The sequence below is a fragment of the Marmota monax genome, unplaced genomic scaffold (assembly GCF_021218885.2).
Source record: "Marmota monax isolate L192 unplaced genomic scaffold, Marmota_monax_Labrador192_F-V1.1 WCK01_AAM20220418_F8-fsc00066, whole genome shotgun sequence".
Taxonomy (NCBI): domain Eukaryota; kingdom Metazoa; phylum Chordata; class Mammalia; order Rodentia; family Sciuridae; genus Marmota; species Marmota monax.
The window spans coordinates 7,128,473-7,150,250 of NW_026692805.1; the positions used below are offsets into that span (position 1 = coordinate 7,128,473).

Here is a 21,778-nt window from a genome sequence, read left to right on the forward strand (position 1 = left end):
AAGCTTAATGATTAAAAAAAAAAAAAAATTCTCTAGTTATGTATCAGCTCAAACTGAAACACTCAAAGTAAAAATAATCAAGGTTATTTTGATTCATCATTCAAGCTTTCCCAGAATTGTGAGCAGCAGATAAGCCTCTCACCCTTTGTCAACAGTGCTCAGAGGCTAGCTAACACTAAATCTGGACAAGGTCTCACCTCACAAGGGCCAAAACCCCAAAATTTCAAAGTGATATGAGTACAATTTGTACAAGAAAGGGAGAGAAATGGTAACACATGCTTACTAAAACTATGGCTTTTGACAATGCTACATGATTTACAAATGCCCCTGTTTCTTTTCAATACAGGAATCTATATCATCATCCCACCTCACCTCTGCCAAAGATGTTTAAAAAAGAAGTGGATTGCACATAGCATCTGCACAGACCTGACTCCAGATTCAGAGTCCTAAACTCAGACCCCAGCTTTCTAAGTCTGTCCATTGACTTCTCTCCACTCTCTCTTCCCCAACTCTCTGCCCTTACAAAGGATTTACTGAAAGACTAAGATATTATTGGACAGGCAATTGCTGTTGTAACACAACCTTCTCAAGGGTTAAGTGTAAATGAATCAGAAACATGTGGCTTAAATTTCCCACAAAATTGAATTCATATGGGCTTTGATATAAAAGAGAAAATAACATTTTCCAAAATATGGCTTGAGTTTTGAAAAACTCCAAATGCTGGGAAAATGGCTTAGGTATTCACGTAACTTTTAACTTATGGGCAGAATCAGTCATCTGTGATATTATAAAACTTCACCCTATGAAATCATGTGTCATGCTCAGAATTGCACATACAGAGATTAAACACCCACCTTCACAATTTTGTGAAAAGTTCCCAGAACAAGACGAGAACAGTACACTGATACTTAGTGTGCCTAACAGAGACAAGTGATTCCTACAGTGGAATGAGCACATGTGTTATTTAGGGATCTTATGAAAAACCAGATTCTGATTCTACAGGCCTGGGTGGGCTCTCAGATCCTGTATTTATAAAAAAACTCCCAAGTGGTATTGGTACTGCTGGTTCATGGACCACACTTTCAGTAGCAAGGACTTAGGTCACCCATGCCACATGTCACAGCTTACTGCACAAGTCCCTCTATACTATGCTATATAGCTTCAAGCTTCCTGATATTCCTATTTGTTTGGCGACCAAAAAATTCCAAGCAAAATTACACAAATAGGAATTAAAATTTCCTGCTAAAAAGGTATAGATAATTGCTGTGAAATTTACATAACAATATCCACTGATTAGAAGTAATGAGTAATGCATTCATTATTACATATGAACAATGAGAAAACAAATAAGAAACAGTAAATATTCATCACTACCAGCTCTGCTACTACTTTATATTTTACTCCAACTGGGAATCCTTTCATGAAATCTTCCAAATCACTTCAGACATCAGAGTTATTGCCTGTTTTGAATTCAAGCACTTCTTTGTTTACCACATGACTAATTAGTTAGGAATCGTCTAGTCCTGTTGCGTGCATTAATTCTGCACATATGGATGCCTGGTTTTCACAAATAGATCTTAATTTCTGTGAGAGTGTGGATGGAGTCTTCTTCCTTCCCAATACCCCAAAGTCCCTCACCATGCTCTGAAATAAAGTGCATACCCCATATAATCATAGAAACTACTTAAAAACCTCAGCTTCTAATATTTTAAGGCCATACAAACAGCCAAACCCATTTCTACAGTGTTAGGACTCCTGCTGTTCAGGTTGTGATAAATCTAGTTCTATTTGTGAACTGGGGTTGCGGGGTGAAGGAAGGGGACAGATGTCGGAACTGAGAAAGGAAACATCTAACATTCTGAGAAAATATTCACTACTTATCCACAAGGCCTGATAAAAAGCTTATAACTCCTTTCCTCCCCCACAGGGATTGAATGGGTCCATTTTTCATATATGCAACTTTACAGGAATATTATTACAATGAAGAATGCTATTACTTTCTTCTTTGATAAACTACAGAAGCAACTTATTTTTATGAGTCACCGCCCCCCCGACACACACACACACACACCATGATGGCAAAACAAAAGCAAGTGTTTATCAAATTCTCCAACTTCTAAACCATCACTCTCACTTTTTTAACAAGGAGACATATTTGATTGCCTCTCTAAGGACAGGTCACTTCCAGCTTTTGGGAAACCAATTCACACACTCTGCCACTGAAAAGGCCACCCGTTCACTGCCCTTATGTTCCATGTCAGAGTACCTGGCCAAACCTAACATTAAGGTCCTCTTTTTCACAGGCACCGAGAGAAGGTCCACATGGTGACGTGACTGCCAAGAATCAATGCTATCATCTCCTGTCCCTGCTTTGAGTTTCGCCCCAGCTGAAGTGCCAAGACCATAGCCCAAGGGGGCGGCTCCCCTCACTAAAGGATAGGAAGCACTTCCTCACATCAGTGAGGTATCCAATTGGTCACAAAAGCTATTTCTGCTTCAAGTATGCCATCAGACCTAATGATGCTTCCCTAGCAAAATGTGCTCCAGCTCACACAGGGCCAACTGGAAACAAACTTAAATGCCATTTTTTTTTTCTACTGGGGCAGCTCAAAGCAGATTTTTAAAAGATGTTACTCTCACAAATCTGTTTCAGAAGAATTATTAACTATATGGATTAGTCCTGTGCTAGGCTGAGTTTCAGGATAGTGAAAATGTTTTTTCCTTAATTTTACAAAAGCAATTTGCGTTCTAGATACAAAGAAAGATGCATACGTATAAGCCATTAAGTAGTTTGCAGAGCCAAGGATGTTAACATGAGAAAAGTTATGAAGTAGGATTGGGAGGTGTAGCTTAGTAATAGAGCTCTTGCCTAGCATGCACAAGGTCCACAGGGTTCAATCCCCAACACCAATATGAGAGAGAGAGAGAGAGAGAGAGAGAGAGAGAGAGAGAGAGAGAGAGAGAGAGAGAGAGAACACACACACACACAAGAGAAATATTATGAAATGGTACCTACTAAAAGAAAGAGATGCTTGGGCGACATGGTAAAGGTTGTAAAAAAATGTGTAAAGAAACATCATTCATTTAAGTTTTTAAACTTAAGTTGGTGGATAAGTGAGGAAATCATATCAAAGACCCTGGATGCTGTCCAGTAAGTGGGGGTTTATCAAACAATGCTTTGCAGAATCCTAAGATTCCACAGACATGCCTCAATACCTCAATGAATGGTGTTAAGAATAAATAAATGTAGTCACTTTGACCTTAAAATTAATACGTACTAGTCAAAGAAAATTGTTTTGACTGGTGTAATATGTTTTCACTTGATTTTAGCCCAAAAGCTGAGAAATGATGTATATTAAGTTTCTATATAGGATTTTATTAGGGAAAAAGAATGACATTGAAAATGTAAACTACTTTTTAAATTATTATAGGAAGGACAGCATCAAAGAATTTTATTTATAATAAATTTTCACTTCAAAATTAATTTAAAATTCATTATATTTTTAAAACAATACAAATGCTTAATTTGACACTTGGAGTTCCTGGTATGTATAATGTGGAAGTTATTACTAGCATCATTATTATTAATTATATCAATCTGGCTGCATCTTGTAATATGATGAGAACTAATTAAATCGGAACATGTACCATTATGGGATTTAACTGCACATGGTAAAAAAGAATTGCTAAGTTTCCCCTAATCATGCATCCTTATATACACAAAATCCACATTAACTCAGTGGATAGTTAAGCATCAAGCAGGGACAGCAGATAATGTGCGTTTGTCCTTGATGACTCTAAAAAAAGATATTAATTTCAGTTTTACAGCTCATTCAGAAAATTGCCTTGATAACTTGGGAAAGCCCTGTGTATACTTTCTGCTTGTGTGTGTGCTTATACTTGTGTCTAAATCAAAAGAAACCACAGCAGCCATAAAGGAAATTAAAAATAAACTTAAATATGCTTCCATAAGCCAATGCAGGGGCTCCAGAGACTTGATCGTAAACTTGCACACTTAAATTGTCTACATGAATTTTTGATTCAAAAATGTAGTAAGCAATTTCATCATCACAATCACATAAATTAAAATATATTTTCACCTGGGGAAAGTATTCCTTAAGCAAATGTAGGATATTTTATTTAGACATTCAAGGATCAGACAATTTATAATTCTGATCTCTAAGAAGCCTAATAAAGCCATTAATTTACTTGTATTAAAAGGAATACAGAGTGAATAATATGAGAGATAAAGAAAAAGGAGTTTAAAACAATCTATTTTATGGGATGATTGGGAATCTTGAAGTAAAATTGTATGAACAATTTAACTGTTAGGTCCCCAAATGTGATGTGCTCAAGTTCCCTCATACTGCTAAACAAAGCAGGTGTTTAAGTTCTTGTATTATTTCATCATACTCGGACCACATTCTTCCTGTTACTGTATTAAGACAGTTTCCAAAAGGTCATTTTTGTCACTGAGCATTCTTCAGATACTGGTTGAGAACTGTCCACAAATACATAAAATAGAAGATCATTAAAATATTTAAAGGGGAATAAAGGGAAGGGAGGGGTATGGGAAAGAGAGTAGAATGAATCAGACATAACTTTCCTATGTTCATATATGAATACACAACCTTGTAACTCCACATAATGGACAACCACAAGGATGGGAAGTTATACTCTATGTATGTATGTCAAAATGCATTCTCTGTCAAGTATATCTAAAAAAATAAAATATTTAGCTAATGTGTTACTCTAAAATTTAATTTAATATTTTTGGACTGACTATAGTTATCATTCTAATTTGACTTACTTTTAAAATAAGGTGCTACTATTTCTAAAAAGGAGGCTATTATTATACGACTAAAATCTTGTATGCTTATGGGCTGCTGTGACTGTTGCGTCCCTTCTTTGATTTTGAGAACCAAGAAAATAAAGAGTTGAATCAATCTAACTTTAATTCTAATTAAAAATACCTGTGCTGCAATAAAATGACACTCAGACTTCTAAGCCAAGAGGATACAAAAATGGGACTTTAAGTGTACTGTTATTAAGAAAAATTGAAGACAGCACAAATGAAATGGAGAGAGAGCAGAGAGCAGAGGAGATTAGATTGATGGAAATGCTTGTTAGTGAAAAATCCACTTGTTTATTGAGAGACAGCGGCAATTAGCCGATGGTGGAAGTGGATAATTTGTTTATTGTTTCCACTTTGAGGAAAGATTTCTTACGTATTTCCATCCAAAATAATGGCCCCTTTGGTGTCACTGTTGTCTCTGGGGCAGCTCATACCACCTGTACCATCAGCCACATCCCCACTCCCTGATCCCAGGCTTGCCAATCATCATTTTTAGCACCATTGGAGACTTTAGAAGAGGCCACAACTTCTGGGGTAAGGCACTTAGGTGTGACAAAGGCTGGTGCAATCAGATCAGAAAATGACTGCAATTAGAAAAAGACAAAGAAAAACTACCTTGCCAAGGGTAAGCTATGCTATGGAGAAGGGGCCGGTTTATCATAGAAATCCTAGATGGCGAAGCAACCGAATTCACAAGGCTTTCCCTGGTTACAGGATTGTCCCTGGGAAGTGAGTGATTTGCAATTCTGCCGGTTTTTGTTTTTTTCCTCTTTTAAATCCTTCCTTAATGTGTGAGTGTGCATGCGTGAAAGTGTTTGGGCATTTGAACTGCATGATTTACCCTCTCATTGAAGGAACCTATGCTACTGTTTTGCTTTTATTACAAATATTAAAATCTAAGGGCTAGAGGTATAGATTGGTGTTAGAAGACTTGTCTGGCATGCAGAAGGCCCTGTGTTCCATCTCTAGCACAGCAAAAATAAAAATAAAAAATAAGGCTGGTGTATGTGTATGCACGCGCACAAGCACCGAAGGCAAGAACCTAGCAAAATGATATATATTTAAAATACATTTCAAATAGCACCATAGCCCAGCTGACACTGAACGTAGAAGAAAATAGCACAAGCCCTGCATGCATGCTGCCCTGACCCCTCCCTCCTCACCTCCCGACACTGCTCCTGTGCTATTATTCTCTGCCTTGGTAATGCACTTGGTCTAAACCTCTTTTGGAGATGGGATTTTCATTCATTATAGGAGGAAATAACATAGAAGATTAGAGAAATACCTCCCAAATCAATTTGACAAGTATGCCTCAATTAGATTTCAAAATGTTTAAGAAAGTATTTCTGTACCTTAGACAAAGTAATTTAAAAAAGAAAAAAGAAGAAAAAGAAAAGTCATCCTTCATTCTCTCTGATTTGGTCTGCTCAGTGGGTTGCCTTCTTTCAAGCCTGACCTTTCCTTGATATCTCCTTATTGTCCCCAAACCTCAACCCACTGGGCAATTAGAACGTAAGACCCACTTTCCGACCACCTCGTTTTAGCAGAATACAAGATCAAGGCCTTCCCTTGAAAGGGCAAGAAGCCCTGCCAGTCAGGGCACATCAGAGTCACTTTATACACTGATGTCTGCACCACACACATCCGCCCTTCCAGTTACCAGAGCAACACCAGAAAGTGAGGGTCTTTGCTTTCCTTGGTCCTCTCCAAGGACACTGCTGCACACAGTCTTTCCTTCTCTGCTGGGGACTTCTATCCCTTAGCCACTCTAATTTCTTTAAATGTTTCTGACCTTACAAAGTTATCTGCACAAAGTCCTGAGACCTACTCTTAGAATAGAGTGTAAAGTATACACAGCAATGTCTGCAGATATATTTTCTACTGACTTACCATTAAAAAAATAAATAACACACATGTGAAAAGTTTTACATTTGACAAAAGGGAACAAAACATATTTGGCTGCAAATCTCTGAAAACCATGCATTTATGGAGACAAAGGAGATAAAAGATGCACCATGAACAAGCTGAGCCTTCTCTAATAAAATGAACACTGACACCAATAAACTTTCCTCTAATACAATTACCTACAGCCAAGTTGGTTTCTTTTATTCATAAATCTAAGCTCAGCAAGTAGAAATCCTCAAATTTCAGCAGCAAAGGGGTGATTAAAATAAGTCAAGATGTTCCGGGACTAAGTCAGCTCAGCCCACATCCCACTTTGCACCAGACCACAAAGATATGGGTGCCAATGTTTTCTTTCTCTTCTTTTATTTTTCTTTTTGGTATTGGGGATTAAACTCAAGGGTGCCCTACCACTGAACTACATGTCTAGACCTTTTTTATTTTTTATTTGTAGACACGATCTCACTAAGTTGCTTAGGGCCTTCGCTAAGTTGCTGAGGCTGGCTTTGAACTTACCATCCTCCTGCTTAGCCTCCCGAGCTGCTGAGATTGCAGGTGTGCATCACCGTGCCTGGCCTATTTTTTTTTTCTTCTTTTTAAGACATGATGGTGACTTTTAATGCCTGTGTGTAAGAGAGAAACCCCTGGGGATGGCATCTCCACCACTGATCTATGTTGTTAAAAACTTCTTCTAAGGAAAAACTGGGATAAGAAAGTAAACCTCACAGATGCTGCTCATGAAATGGCTTATACTGTCTGACTTGCAATCCCGGTACAAAATAGACAGGTTCTGCCTCCACCTACACTCGTCATGAAAACGCTGAACCTGTAGGCACAGAGGTTGGGATCTAAAGGGATGAGCATTTGCCAACTCTAAAATGAAAGCCTTGTGTGGAATTCGGGGGGGGGGTGGAATGTGGTGCTTAAAAAATATAATAATTTAAACTTCTCATAATTTGCAGAATGCTTTCATAATTTTAACAAGAACCCGGTACATTACTGATGATGGAATTGTGATTCTAAGATATAAATAAATGGACATGGTTAGGCTATGACAGAAAACAAGCATCAGCATCAGAATTGAAGCTGGGCAGTGGCTAATGGTATCTGCGATCTCATCCTGAAGTTCAGGAGCTGAGGAAGGGAGAAAGAAATGCAAGGGGAAAACACCCAGACAGGGAGAGGAGATGTCCATGCTTCTGCCGGCCCTTGTAGAACACAAACAACTCGTAGGAAATCATTCACAGCAAGCTCGGACACCCAGCAGAAAGTTCAGAGACTGTTTTAAAATTTATTGTAGGTCACAGGAGCCCAAAGTGGAAGTATCTATAAATAGCTCGGGGGTCTGGTGAGATAGCCCTCTGGTGGAACATTTCGGCTGTGTGACGGCTGCCCCTTCTCCAAATGCACATGGTGCACTGCCATTCCTCAGCTGGAGAAGGCCTCTGCATGAGCAGAGCTCCGAGCGCAGAGAATGGTTTCCATCACTGAGTGACAGGAGATACCTGAGCATTTCAGTGGAGGAAAAGCAAAGCTGCATATAAATCAACTCAAAATGTAAACACACCACTTAAGTATTAATCAAAGTAATTATAGAAAAACAGTCCGGAAAATCTCTGTAACAATCCAAGATAAATAAATGTCCCCTCCTAAAAGGAAGCTCAGCACTCATTTGTTCATAACCTAACTTGACTTTACTCACATAATTCATGCCCAATACCATGTGTTTGGCCGTATCTGTCTGAAATAAAGTTATCTAAGCTTCTAGCACGTCTACACAAAACACAAATTCAAGCTTAGAAGAGAAGAGTAAGTCCAAGGTAAAAAGCAATTAAAATAATCACAACATACATCAAACTGAAACATGCATTACACTTTCAATAGAGTCTGGTTTTCAACACATAAAAGAGGAGAAGGACCCTCAGGCAGGGTAGCAGGTATGCTGCAGACCAGACTTTGGTTACAACTCTCTATTAATACAGGGCAGCAGGAACTCAGGCAGCTAGAAATATGTGAGGGGCTGGTCCCCAGTATTTGTGGGGGTGGAGATGTAACTTTGCTGAGGTAGAATGGGAAGAAGGGCTCTCTAAAGAGAAGGGAGCTGAGTCCCAAGTGACACATAAGACCCACTATGAAAAAATACAACAGCAGCAAGAAGAAACAGCCAATGCAAAGGCCCTGAGGCAATTAACAATGTGCTTGTAGAATAGAAGGAAAGCCTCATTGGCTAAAGCATTGTTAGGGAAGAATATCTAGCTCCACGCTTGGTATACTACACTGGCTTCTTAAAAGTTACTTCCTTCCCATCTTCTGAGTTCTTTAGAATTGAAGAAAGGGCTAGGCTAAGTAACCCATGAGTATCACCTACATAGTTTTTTCCATCAGGAAAGCAACTAACAAAGGTACTTATTAGCTGTGTGACCAGAGGTGAGTGACTTCACCTCTCTGAACCTAAGTGTAAAATAAGGATAATTACTAACATGTTGATAAGATTACTGTGCTGATGCACACACACGCACACACACACACACAAAACAAAAAAACAGGTGTGTAACATTATTGCTACACATTATAAACACCCCTGGCTTCTACCAGTTTCTTTTAAAGGGCACTTTCTTGAGTAGATTTTGTTTTAACAGGTCATTCATTAACTTCTTGAGGTACTTCAAGCTCAAGTGCTAAAACCAATGACAACATCAGACCAATTATAAACACTGATCAGCCAGCTCTGAGCTCTTAACTCAGTGGGAAGCTATGATCCAATTAGCAAAAGTCTGGTTCGTATATTGCCGTTCAAAAATACTTATCTGTATAATGTCCACTTTGCAAGTTAAAAAACATTCATATGCTAAAATTCAGAGGGACATTTTCATTTCAAAATTTCCCCAAGCCTTGTCAAGTGCTATGGAGAAAAATGAGCTATTAAATCTTAAATACTGCTTTCAAAACAAAAGGCAAACCCAACCAAGAGTCACATCACTATAATTTCTAATTGCTGATCAAAATGTGTTTAGAAATTACAATTTTCTAATGTTTGCAAAATTTATTTCATCAAAAATCAGTTAATATAGCAGTTTACTATTCATACAACAACAGGTAACCACCCCTCTTTTTGGAACCTGCTGACATCTGGTTACATGGCATTGTTCTGAAACTTCCTAATTCAGGAAGTTCCTGCAGGAAACATTGTGTTTGACCTCTATGCAAATGACCCTCCTCTCAGAATTTGCTACCAATGGTGCCTTTGAAAGCTCCCCAATGAAGGCATACCTCCATGTTTTAACATCAATACCCAAGGCAGGATAAGTAGAAAAGTGAAAAGCTGCACAGTTGGAAACAAGATTAGTCCTCAGAGATGCCCCCAATTTGTGGCATTAGGGTCAACTAAATGTGTCAGATAAGAATTTGGTGAATTTACTTCAGCTAGCACTGCTCTCCTTCTGAGGACACAGGGCTGATGAAAAGCCAGCTGTTTTCAATCTGTAAAGCTTAACACTAGTGCACAGCAAAACCAGCTGGTAACAGCCTGAAAGAAAGTGTGTGTCTCTCTGGGAGGAGTCTGCAGCCCTGGCTTGTTTGATCTGTCACACACACCAGAGCTCTGCCCTTCCCGAGGCCATGTCTGTCCCTGTCCACACAGCCAGTTCAAGCAAAAACTTTTAAGCAGCAACAGGATCATCTCATTTTTTCTTACAGTTCAAAACTGAAATGCACATTTTTCCCCAAATAGATCTCTTCCTATATATTAGTAAACATGAAAGTAACACGAAAATCATTTAACAAAAAATATGTAACCACTGCATCTGACTTTGTAGTAAAGACATACATGTGTATGAATATAAAATACATCTCAAGAGTTCACGTGCCATAAATTCCTATGACTTTTTGGAAAGGGCCAGACTGAAGTTAGCTTTTGAACCAACTTAGAAAGGGTTGTCCAAATTACTCGAATTTTTGGAAAACTGGAAGTAATGGGAATCTATTTAGGGAAACAACTGGATATAACCAACTTTTGATGGCTGCAAAAGTAACTCATCTGCTCCAATATGGTACTGGCTAGAAAATCATGAGCAAATGTTACCTATTCAGTAAAAGCTAACTCCCTCAATACCAATAACAAGTAGCACTTTATTGGTCTAGCTTTAAATTATATTTCTTAGAGAGGAGAGAGAGAGAGAGAGAGAGAGAGAGAGAGAGAGAGAGAGAGAGAGAGAGAGAGAGAGAGAGAAGGAAAAGAAAGAATCATAAATTCCTATAGTCCCATTGCTTAACAGGTCAGAATTAGTTTGACTTAACTTTGTGTAAATGGTTTTTCTAGGCTGGGCCATTATTATTCTCTATGAATAGTGCATCTTTCTCATCATAAGAAATACAAATGCATAACATTTACTGGTAAATTACATCAACTTTGCAAAAACAATCAAATAACCATAACATGTACGTCACATAAGCAGTTGGGAGAAATGAAAATACTCATATGACATAGAAAGAAGAAAGAAAACAGACCTGAGTCACTAGACCATAAGCAGGGAATTGCTTTTCTCATGTAAAGGTCTTTAAGGACAACCCTGAAGTCTGACAGGAAACAGGAATTCAAAACCCTGTACTTATCAATAGAGTAGTGATTGATTAAATAAATCAGTGAATGAATGAATCTTTGAATTAACTATTAAAACAGCAAAAGAAATACTGATTTCCAGTGTGGTTTGGCTGCTGCATGTCCTCATATCGCAAGAACAAGTGAATTGCGCTCAAATCTTTACTCTGGGATTTCAGACCAATTCCAAGCAGAGCTTTGGAAATAAAAAGGCAAACAATAGGCAAACAAATATCTCATAACAAATGCCTGGAATCACCAAAAAGAAACGAAATTGTTAGCTGATAGGCCTCCATCCACAGCCATAATATCCAGGTTTATTTCCCACACAGGCTGATCAACATTCTACCTATGTTGTTCTTTCTCATAAAAATTCCACTCCACCCCCTCAGCTCCCAGGCCTGCAGTGTTCTCTAACTTGCATATCCACTCTGGCAAGAATCACTAGCCCTCCTTCGTGATTAGTTATCAATGGCACCCCCTGGCTCATGGGGGGTTCAGAGAATTAATTAATGTTTGCAAAGTGCTTGTAGATCCACAAGCCAAGGGGTATTATATAAATGCAAATTATTAGCATTATTCTGTTTTGCAGTGGGGCAGACTGCCCAGAGCACTTATTCACGCCTTATAAGAAAAACCAAAGTCTCTTTAACTAGGTCTTCCTCTGTTAGAGGGATAGCCGATTTACAATCCCAGGTCACCAGTGCCTGCACATCAGCCTATGTTCGGGGCCTCTGGATTTTTCTTTCTCTTTTTCTTTTTTTTTCTTTTCTGAGCCACTAGACTTTTCCCTTAAGAAGCTATTTCGGTATTCTTTCTTCTTATGTTCAAGGCCTGCAAAAGAGATCAGACCCAGACCCTACTAGTAAAAACAAATCTCATGTCCAGAAAGGAGCTTCACATCTCACTTCCTCAACTTTTGGAGGAGGCACGACAGAGGTCTTGAATTTTTTTAGAAAGTTCACCTTGTGCCTGCGAATTCCACTGAATTCCACTCTGAGTGATCACACTCCGCTCACCTCCAGGTCTCCTGCTGCTTCACTGCACGGAGTATTTACTGCCACTTCCTGCACTTGAAGGTTCTGCAGTCTCTCCTTTTCTGTTTAAACAAATGCGGTTTCACCTGCCATAGACCCTTTCTTGGGAAGGGAATAAAGGAGGAGTAGAGACAGGGACTATCACTGTTAGGACCTGGACCCCTGGTTTATGTTGTTATGTAGATTGGATGAGCTATTAATATATCATGTTTACACAGGTCTTTTCTGCCTTTATCTATGTTATTTTCACTTTAAACTCAGGAAAACAGTTAGGAGCTTATGTAAGCATTATTTTAGGTCTGGATCTGAAAATATTTTGGGTAACTGCAGTCTTTGAGAACTCCATTCCTTCGTACTAAAGAACACTGTCTTTCATATGTCATTAGTATTATACAATGCTAGAAGCAAACTTATGTGTCATACAGATCTTCAAACATACTTAAATGGGTTAAATTTGTCTTCGTGTATATTAAAAACAGAGACTAGAATAAAAGATGAAAAGAGAAGAAAAGACTATTTTAAGGACTTTCTTTAATTACTGGATATTTATTGAATTGCTATACGCAACACAAACTTGGCATTTATCTTTAAGATATTTACCTCTCCTATTTCAGTTAATGGACATTTAGTAACTTGGGTAGAAAGAGAACAGGACAGACAGCAACTAAAACTCTTAACCAGGGCTTCATCTCTCAATTAGTATAGTTACGAGCAACAATGACTGACCCCAGAGTAGACAGCCAGCTAAGGAGGAATCTCAAAATCAGAAAAGTAAAAATAACATTTTATATTGTATATTACATATATTAAACATCACACTGTGGAGTTTGACAGTTTAAGGCATGCTTTAAGTTTTGCCTCATTTAATTCTCATGACCACCCCCAAGAATACATACAAATTATGTTTATTAATAGATGCACCCACCCAAACTTGGGCCCACGAGGCAGGCAGAACTTGGAGGAAGGTGGGCTCTCAACTCAAATGATGAGCAAGATGTGGGGCAATGAAAGGAGGGAAGAAATACGGAACAGTAGGAAGGAAGGGATGTTCAAGAAACCATGATACAACTTTCTCAAAATCCAACCAGAGTCTAGAATGTTCCATCAGGAAGATCTGCATACACTATGATTCACATACATAGGAGTTGTTGGGCTGGGGTTGTGGCTCAGGGGTAGAGCGCTTGCTTCACACATATGAGACACTGGGTTTGATTCTCAGTACTGCATATAAATAAATGAATAAAATAAAGGTCCATCAACAACTAAAAAAATATATTTAAAAGAAAAAAAAAAAGAATAAGAGTTGTCCCCTAACTGTCTGACATTCAGACTTACTTCACTATGGTAAGATCCCCTGGGCCACATCACTTTCTCTCTCCGAAAGCACCATTTTGGAAGAACCATGGCCAGTCTTGGATTGTATGTCTTCTAGGTTCTCAGATGAGCCCAGAGTGAGCCACTGCTCCCAGATGGCAGGTGGCAGAACAGATGAAGGCAGAACAGACGAAGAGGTGAGAATTTAAGCAATGGCAACCTCAAAGGCTCACTTGAGATACCAATTGTGACTTGACCACCTCTCCTCCTTCCCTGGGCACCAAGGGCCTACCAAACTGTATTCTCTCCCCACCCCAGCTCCTCTGGTGTCAGCCACTCTCTCCTGACTTCTTAATGGCTGTGATCATACTTCCCCACCCCAACCCTTCCTGCAGAGCTGTGACTTCCTCTGCACAGAAGCAGGGCTTCATTTGTCTTGGTCTCCTGTGTAGTGCTAGTTCCGAGCCAGACCTTCCAAAAATGCCTACTGAAATTAGCTCCTGCAGAATCCCGAGTTAGAATCCACCTTTCCTCTCTCCCACTGTTTAATTGATAGTATGAAGCTACTCAATGCTTAAGAATATCACCTTGTGGAAACATAACCCTGGGCCACCTATTAACAATGAGTTAAGTTTCACTTTATTGCTATGTGAAGTTTTGGGTCTAAGCTTTGGGTGTCCCAGCAGTCCATGGCAGGGAGTGGAGAGAGTTAAAGAACTGATCTTGAGGGGCTGTAGTTGTAGCTTAGCTGTAGAGCACTTGCCTTGTACACGTGAGGCACTGCATTCAATTCCCAGCACCACATATAAATGAGCAAAATGAAATAAAGGACCATCAACAACTAAGAAAATATTTTTTAAAAAAAGATCTTGAAGGTCACTTAACATTTTACTATTTAGATATGCTTTGATAGCAGCACATGGAGCAATACTAGGTGAGAAGTGTAACAAAACATCTCCATGCTAGCTGAAGGAGCTTCTACAATGACAATTCAGGGAACAGTCATTTGAAAGTTCCATCTGTTATAATCACATCTAAAGCCCCAGCCCAAGACCCACACATTCCTATCCCCTCCACAAGTACAACAAAAACAGATGCTTGGAAGCCCTGCTTTGGAACAAAGACAGGCTCATTCTTGGTGGGGATTATTTTCTTCAGTATCTTCTCTTATAGGGGAAAAGACAAAGTCAAACCACAATATTCATTGAGATATTGCCTAAGAGGACATAATAACAAATCCCATGCTGGAAAACCTTAGCACAAGGAAGTCCCAGAGCAAGTACCACAACAGCAACCGTTTGGGAAGCATACAAACTCAGCCCCTAAAATGCTTCACACCTTCATCCCCTTTCCTTGATTCTGGTCTACCCATGTTTTAAGGGTAAAGTGACTGAGAAACATTCACTACACATTAGCAAACTGTTTTCCAACTGAATGGAAATTAATAAGTATTCCTTCTTTTTTGCAGAGCAAGGTTAATTATACTCTCCAAAGGAAAGGCACAATGCTTTCTTTTTAAGGCATTTAACTAAGTCACTTTAAATCAACTTAGTCAATCAAAGGTGCACAATACATTTTCTCTCTACTATGGCAATGAAAAACTTCCTGTCGCCCTTGCCAGAATGAGACAACAAGTTGGCTGGGTAAATATGACTGAGAAAGGAATATGGAGCTGCAGATAATTAAAGTGCTTTAGACCACTCGCCAATTGATTTTGGTTGCTCAATTGAAATGTTCAGAATAAATCATGTGTTAGAATTATCTTCTGAACTAAGAGCTGAGAGCATATTGATTAATAATTATTTGCACTAACAGACTCAACTAAGGCAATATCATCAATTACCTTAAAATTGGCTTAGATCAATCACAATAGAATCAGCTGAGTTTGAAGATTCATTGTCTTTTGTTTAGTATTTTTAGAGAGAGATCAACAAAGAAGCAAGAGTCTTGAGTGGCAGTGCTGGCCTAGTTAGGATGACATGCAATGACTTCAGGATATTGTATTGACCTAGACCTTTTAACTGAGTAATGAGTATCCCATGCTTCCGCACAGTGGGAGGTCTTCATGGTAAACAAATGCTTTCCACATATGATACAAGACAATGTGTATAGTCCAAGAAATGTACTGCTGTTGACAAAATACAAACCAGGCCCTAAGGGCCAACGAGCCAATGATGCCTGGGCACACACACATTTTATAGACACAGTGACCTGTGTACATGTGCCCAAGATGTACTTGCAGAAGAGAAATAAGAGCACCCAGAAAATACAGCACCTGGTTTGTTCATTCAATTGAATGTTATTTTGAATAAAAACACCAAACCAAAAGAGTTCAAGAGTTTGGGACTCCATCTTATACATGCATTTGGTACCAACTACCAAACAGTAATGACCAGTTAAAAGTCCTCAACTCCCCAGAACATGCTTTACTCTCCAGCCACCAGGGTCACTCTAAGGTACAAAACTGACCATGCCCCTCCTCCCTTCCCACCCCTCTTGGCAGATTCTGCAACCTGGTATGAGGAGCTTCTGCATGTCCCCACAATACATCCTAAGGCACTTGGAGTGGATCTATGGACTCCTAGGGGGTCTCCAGTATCTGTTCTGAGGGCCCATGAGATTCAAAGTATTTACTTCTAAGACATCACTTGCCTTCTTCACTGGATTGACACTTGCACTGAGGCGCAAAGGCATGGAGAAGAATGGTGAAACAGCTGGCAATGTGGCACTAATTAGGGCAGTGAGAGGCACCAGACAATACTGGTGGCCAGTCTATTCATCCCCTCCAAATACTGGAGGAAAATAAATGCCAGTTTCATATAGGCATGTCCTGGATGAAGCAGTCAATATTAATTTTCATGAATTTGGCCCTGTTTACTAAGGGCAATAATGTGCAAGAATATATTTCTTGTTTCCCAGGTGTGATGTTTGTCTTAGTTGGAAAAGCACTGGTATAATCAAGTTATAAGCTGAAGTAGCCACTTATTTTCTCAGAATACAATTTTTACTGAAAAAAGAACTGGTAAAAAAAAAAACAAAAAAACTCTGTTATTCAGACATGGGTATTCAAAAGGTATTGTTTTAAAAATGGACAAAGTGAGCCTTTCCCCTTGAGGAAAACTACTGGTAATATTTTTTACCAATGATAAAATTTAAGCTTCCAAGTGAAAATTAGAACTGTGAAAAACTTGTATCCACCACTGTGAGTTTGATAGCTTCCTAACAAAGAATTCTACTGTTGTTTCTTACTGTATAACAGAATGTATCATTGTCTGGAAGATTTGCTTAACTCAGTGAACACCTTTTCCAAGTGACTGATACATGGCATAACTAAATCCTGAAGGGGTAAAATAACTGTGCAAGGTGCAAAAGAAGTCATTCAGTGGTTTTAAGGTAATAGCATTTCTATAATTTGAGAGGTCTTTGGATCCATAGGCCCACCATGGGTTAAAGGTTTGGTCCGAAGGGTGTTCCTATAGGGGGAATGTCCCCAAAGGGGACTGTGAAACTCCTGTCCCCTCCTCTTCCTCTTTGCTTGTGATGTAAGTGGTTTTGCTTACCATGTGTTCTCACCATAATGTGTTGCCTCAGCACAAGCCCAAAGCAAGGGGGCCATTGATTAAGGATTGGAACCTCCAAAAATGTGAACTGAAATACCCTACTTCTTTATAAATAGTTTCCTCATGTATTTTATTATACTGACAAGAAGCTGACTAACAGAACTATAAAAAGTTCATCCCTACGATGTCAGGTTTCACCTCATAACAGGATGTCAGCAACTACAATTTTTCAAGTTTTAGTGTTTAAAAAAAAATCCACCATTTGTGTACATTGTCTTTGTATTCTTTAAACAAAATACGCAATGAGCCAGATCAACTGCTGAAGCAGATATGAGAATCTGGCTGTCTTCGGTTAATAAGCCAGACATCAACAGGATCTCTAAAAGCATAAAGCAGTGTTCCTCTTCCCACTGTAATGTTTTAAATTCAGAAGTTATTTATACAAAACCATATCACTGATAGTACTATATGAGTTTAGTATTGCTGATTTTGAAAGAATAAATAATTTTTTTAGATTTCTCAGTTTAATTTCAAATATGGTAAATATTCATAGGTATTTCCCTAGATAATAAACAAAAAGCTCTTTGAGGCCCTCGGTAATTTTTAAGAGTGTAAAGGGATCCTGAAAACAAAATGTCTGAGAACCTTGTGTCTTTCTCTCTGGTCACTTGCTCACCTAACACCATCCTGCCTGAACTGGTTCATGGCTTACTGGGGGACTTAGCAGGAAAGAGCACTTTAGAGAACCATGTGAGGAATGCTACAAACAGAGGCCTCCAGCGCAACAAAAGAGAGCAAGACAAATTCAGCCCAGGAGGGTGAGAGAAGGAGGAAACTCTCCCAGGAGTAAGATAAGCAGAAATTTTCTAGGCAGAGGTAGAAGAGTCCTTCAGAGGGGAAGGAGTCCTTCAGGCAGAGAAAACCATGTGTGCACAGGCGTAAAAATAGAAATGGACCAGCATCTTATAGGTCCAATTGCTCAGGATATTGCATAGGATATAAGGAGGAAGAGAGAGAGAGAGAGAGAGAGAGAGAGAGAGAGAGAGAGAGTGTGTGTGTGTGTGTGTGTCCAGGTCATTTACTATTTTAAAAACATTTTAACGATGTGGCATCAGAAAGTCTTTGATCAGGAATGTGATGGAGATTATGTTTTAAGGACGATTGCAATACAATAGTTGAGAAAAGAGGTCTACACTATGATGTTGGATATTTGGAAGGAGAAGAGGGAAGATTGGGAACGGTCCAGTTTCTTGCAGTTTAGATGAAAGTGAATAAAGGGATAACATTGACTGCAGGACTTCCAGGAAAAAAGACGTCAGGTGGGCAGTGAGATGCACTTGTTCTGTGAATACAGCAATCCCTGAACCAACCAATCATGGGTCGAAAGCTGGCCCCTGAAGGTATCGTGGAATCAGAGTGGGGAAAGGGCTCAGGTTCCAGATGAAAAGACTCTCCTGGACCAAGGAAACACCAGCTGTGACCCTCCAGATCTCCAACCAGAACGCACTTTTCAATTCATGATGCCACTTGGTTCATATGCACTTCAGCCTCAGGCCTGGGGGAGGAGGGAACTGGGGCAGAAAGGGAGAAAAGAATGAAAGAAGACTGGCATGTATTCAAAAGGATTGCTGGTCCTGTGGAAGAGAAAGTGGGTCCAACCCTCCCACAGAAGAATGATACATTCAGCTTCACTTTCTTTCTTTTTAAATCAGCTTCACTTTCTAATTTCCTAAGCCAGGCATGGGAATTTCAGATGAAGGGACCCAAATCTAAAAGAGAGTTTTGTGTGTTACATATGATCAAAGCTGTTTTATAATAATGAACTACTTTTAATCTCCAAAGACATGAAATAAATACTATGGCCTAATGGAGTACTATTCAGCCATAAAGAAAAATGAAATTCTGTCATTTTCAGCAAAATGGATAGAACTAAAGATCGTTTTGTTAAGCAAAATAAGCCAGACTCAGAAAGATAAGTGCCTTATGTTTTCTCTCTTAAGTAAAAGCTAATTAAAGTCAACCTGAAAGTAGAATAATGATAACTAGAGGCTGAGAAGGATACTGGGGGAAGAGGGGTGTAAAAAGGGATGTTAGATTTGATAGTGCATGCATGTTGTGTAAATGTGAGGGAATATACACTAAACTCCATTTATATGTAACAATTAAAATATGTAATTAAAAATTATACCCCCACCTCTCCTAGAGCAAGTATTTTGAAAACTAGAATAAGCGATTTTCCTGCTTTTCTGTCTATTCTTGAGGTTGCTGTGTTCCAAGGCAGAAATAGCACCAATTTTATAAGATATCTTTTGAACACAGAAGTTATAATTTTTCACTAATTTTCTTGTTGCTCTATGATTGCAAAAGTCCTTCTATCTATTTAAACTGAAGTCTTCTAAGATCAAATGCTTTTCCTCTTCTGTTCCTGGCAGACCTGGAAGATGACAAATATTGCCCATTGGAATAAAGAAGGTGTCCAGTGTGACAGTGAGCCATAGGTCGGTGTCCTTTCTGTAGTGCCACGACAACTTCTTAGAATCCAGGGAAAACAAGTTGGCTATGATCTGTGTATCTCCAGGTGTTGCAAAACTCATGAAAGGAGAGTACCACGTGGAGTTTGTATGAGTAGGATAGAAATTGTGATCCCTATACCCAACTCCCCCTCACTCTCAAATGATCATGTCTGCCTCTCAAGTCTGTGCTGGAGGTAAAGCCATTGAAACAAGAATGCATTTTTATGGCAGCTAATTCTTAGGTTAAACCCAATTTTAAAGTTTAACTGAGCCAGTGCAAAGCTCCTAAAACTGATTTTTGAAGGAAATGGGAACATCACTAAGGACAAGTCTTCCCTGAATTATAAAAAACACCTTTTGAATTAAACAAGTAATTCTTTCCACTGAAGTATCTAATTTGAATTTAAATATTTCTTTACATGCTACCTTAATTAGATGCATGTTTCTCTCAGCATCTTAATTTTATGCATTTTACACTTCTAAGCAGCTTGCTAGTGAGGATTGCTTATTTGCATTCATTTACATACAATTTGCAAGAAATGTTGAAAAACCTAGAAAGGGAGAGATTGTAAATTCATGGATTTTTCCCTAAATAAAAATGTCAATTCTATGAGGAAACAAACAGTGGATTTTTTTTCCCCTTGCTTACCTATAGTACTTTCAAGACTACTTTTAATATTTGTATACACAAAGAGATCCATTTAATGAATACTGGAATAGGAAGATTTTCCCCTGCAAGTTAATAACGAGGATGAAAAAGGTTCCAAACTTCTAACTGCTTTCTTAATAAGAAGATGAAACATCCTCAAGCAGATGATGCCTCCTGAAAAATATTATTTGAAAAGTGCATCTTCTCATACAATAAGGACATATTTGATCAATTCTACTTTAAAGGTTTATTCAATTTAAAACCTATTTCTTTTAGTGATGGGTAGTTTATTCTGTATGACTTTCACTCCAGTTAATTGGATTTTCTCCACATCCTTCTCTTCTCTTCTCTTCTCTTGAGCTTGAATTTATATTCAGAGTAATTCTGGCCCATCTTTACAAGAGCTCAAAGTAAAGCTGGAAGACTAGTTTGGGCTACTCTTTATGTGAGAAAATTCAGTTGGCTATTTTTCAAAGACAGAAGTGGTTGATACTTCCCTGGTTTTTAATGCTTTTATTTCTACTAATATCACAAAATCCAGGGTGTTCCTCTTTCTGTGACCTTGCTCTGAGCTCACAGAAAGCTCTGGAAACAGATTTCTTGCTGCAGCTATGGATGCAGGGATTGCAGGGGGGGAGAATAGTGGAAAACTCTTAAAACATAAGTGCCTTCAACATTAAAATTTTATTCCCTGATTTCATTGGGACAGGGCAGAGAGCTCCACCACCCAGGCTTCATAAATAACCCCTGTACTTCCAGAAGGCTCTTCTCTCTGCATATTGAAAGTGATTTTCAGTTACTGCTCCCTGCGCTTTGTAGAAGAAAGCTGGTTTGTCCAAAATAAGACACACTAAGCAAAAATTGAGTTTTGACATTCTTCTAGCTATAGAGGAACGGTATCTGGCAGATGGAGTTTATCCCTGAAAAATAGATGAAAAGCCAGACATGGAAGGTGCCCATCCAGAGCAGCAAGGGGAGGGACAGGCACCACTGGTGAAGGGAGTCCTGACCCAGCAGGTTCCTGGAGCTGCCTGTGTGGTCCACTCCAGTCACCTGTCTTCCCCCCTTGCCTCAGCCCCTGATGGAAAAACCAAGATCTCACAGAGAAAGCAAAAACAGATGCTGCCCTGGAGATGATCTTCCAAAGTAAACAAATTAGGGAATTTATAGGTTAACTCTGGTCTCTGGACATCAGTTAGAACTGAGTTACCTAAAATAATTCAAGGAATTGCTACGAATATCCTGCAATATATCTGAGATTTTTTTTCTACTTTTTTCAAGTCAACACCTTTTCTTCCATTGCCAGGGAAGAATAATGTTAGGTGAATAATGTTAGGTGAATAATGAGGAG

General features: G+C 38.9%; 1 protein-coding gene and 1 long non-coding RNA gene across 23 annotated transcripts in view; one reads left to right on the top strand and one right to left on the bottom strand.

Annotated features, from left to right (window-relative positions):
- The window catches only part of LOC124095155 (uncharacterized), a 71,474-nt gene extending 66,560 nt beyond the window's left edge, over positions 1-4,914 (top strand). The window contains exon 4 of the long non-coding RNA XR_006852424.2: positions 2,304-4,914. This is a non-coding gene — a long non-coding RNA (uncharacterized LOC124095155). The remainder of the gene's footprint in view (positions 1-2,303) is intronic.
- Positions 1-21,778, bottom strand: part of Pard3 (par-3 family cell polarity regulator) — a 667,456-nt gene that overhangs the window by 60,476 nt on the left and 585,202 nt on the right. The gene's annotated exons all lie outside the window — the stretch shown is intronic.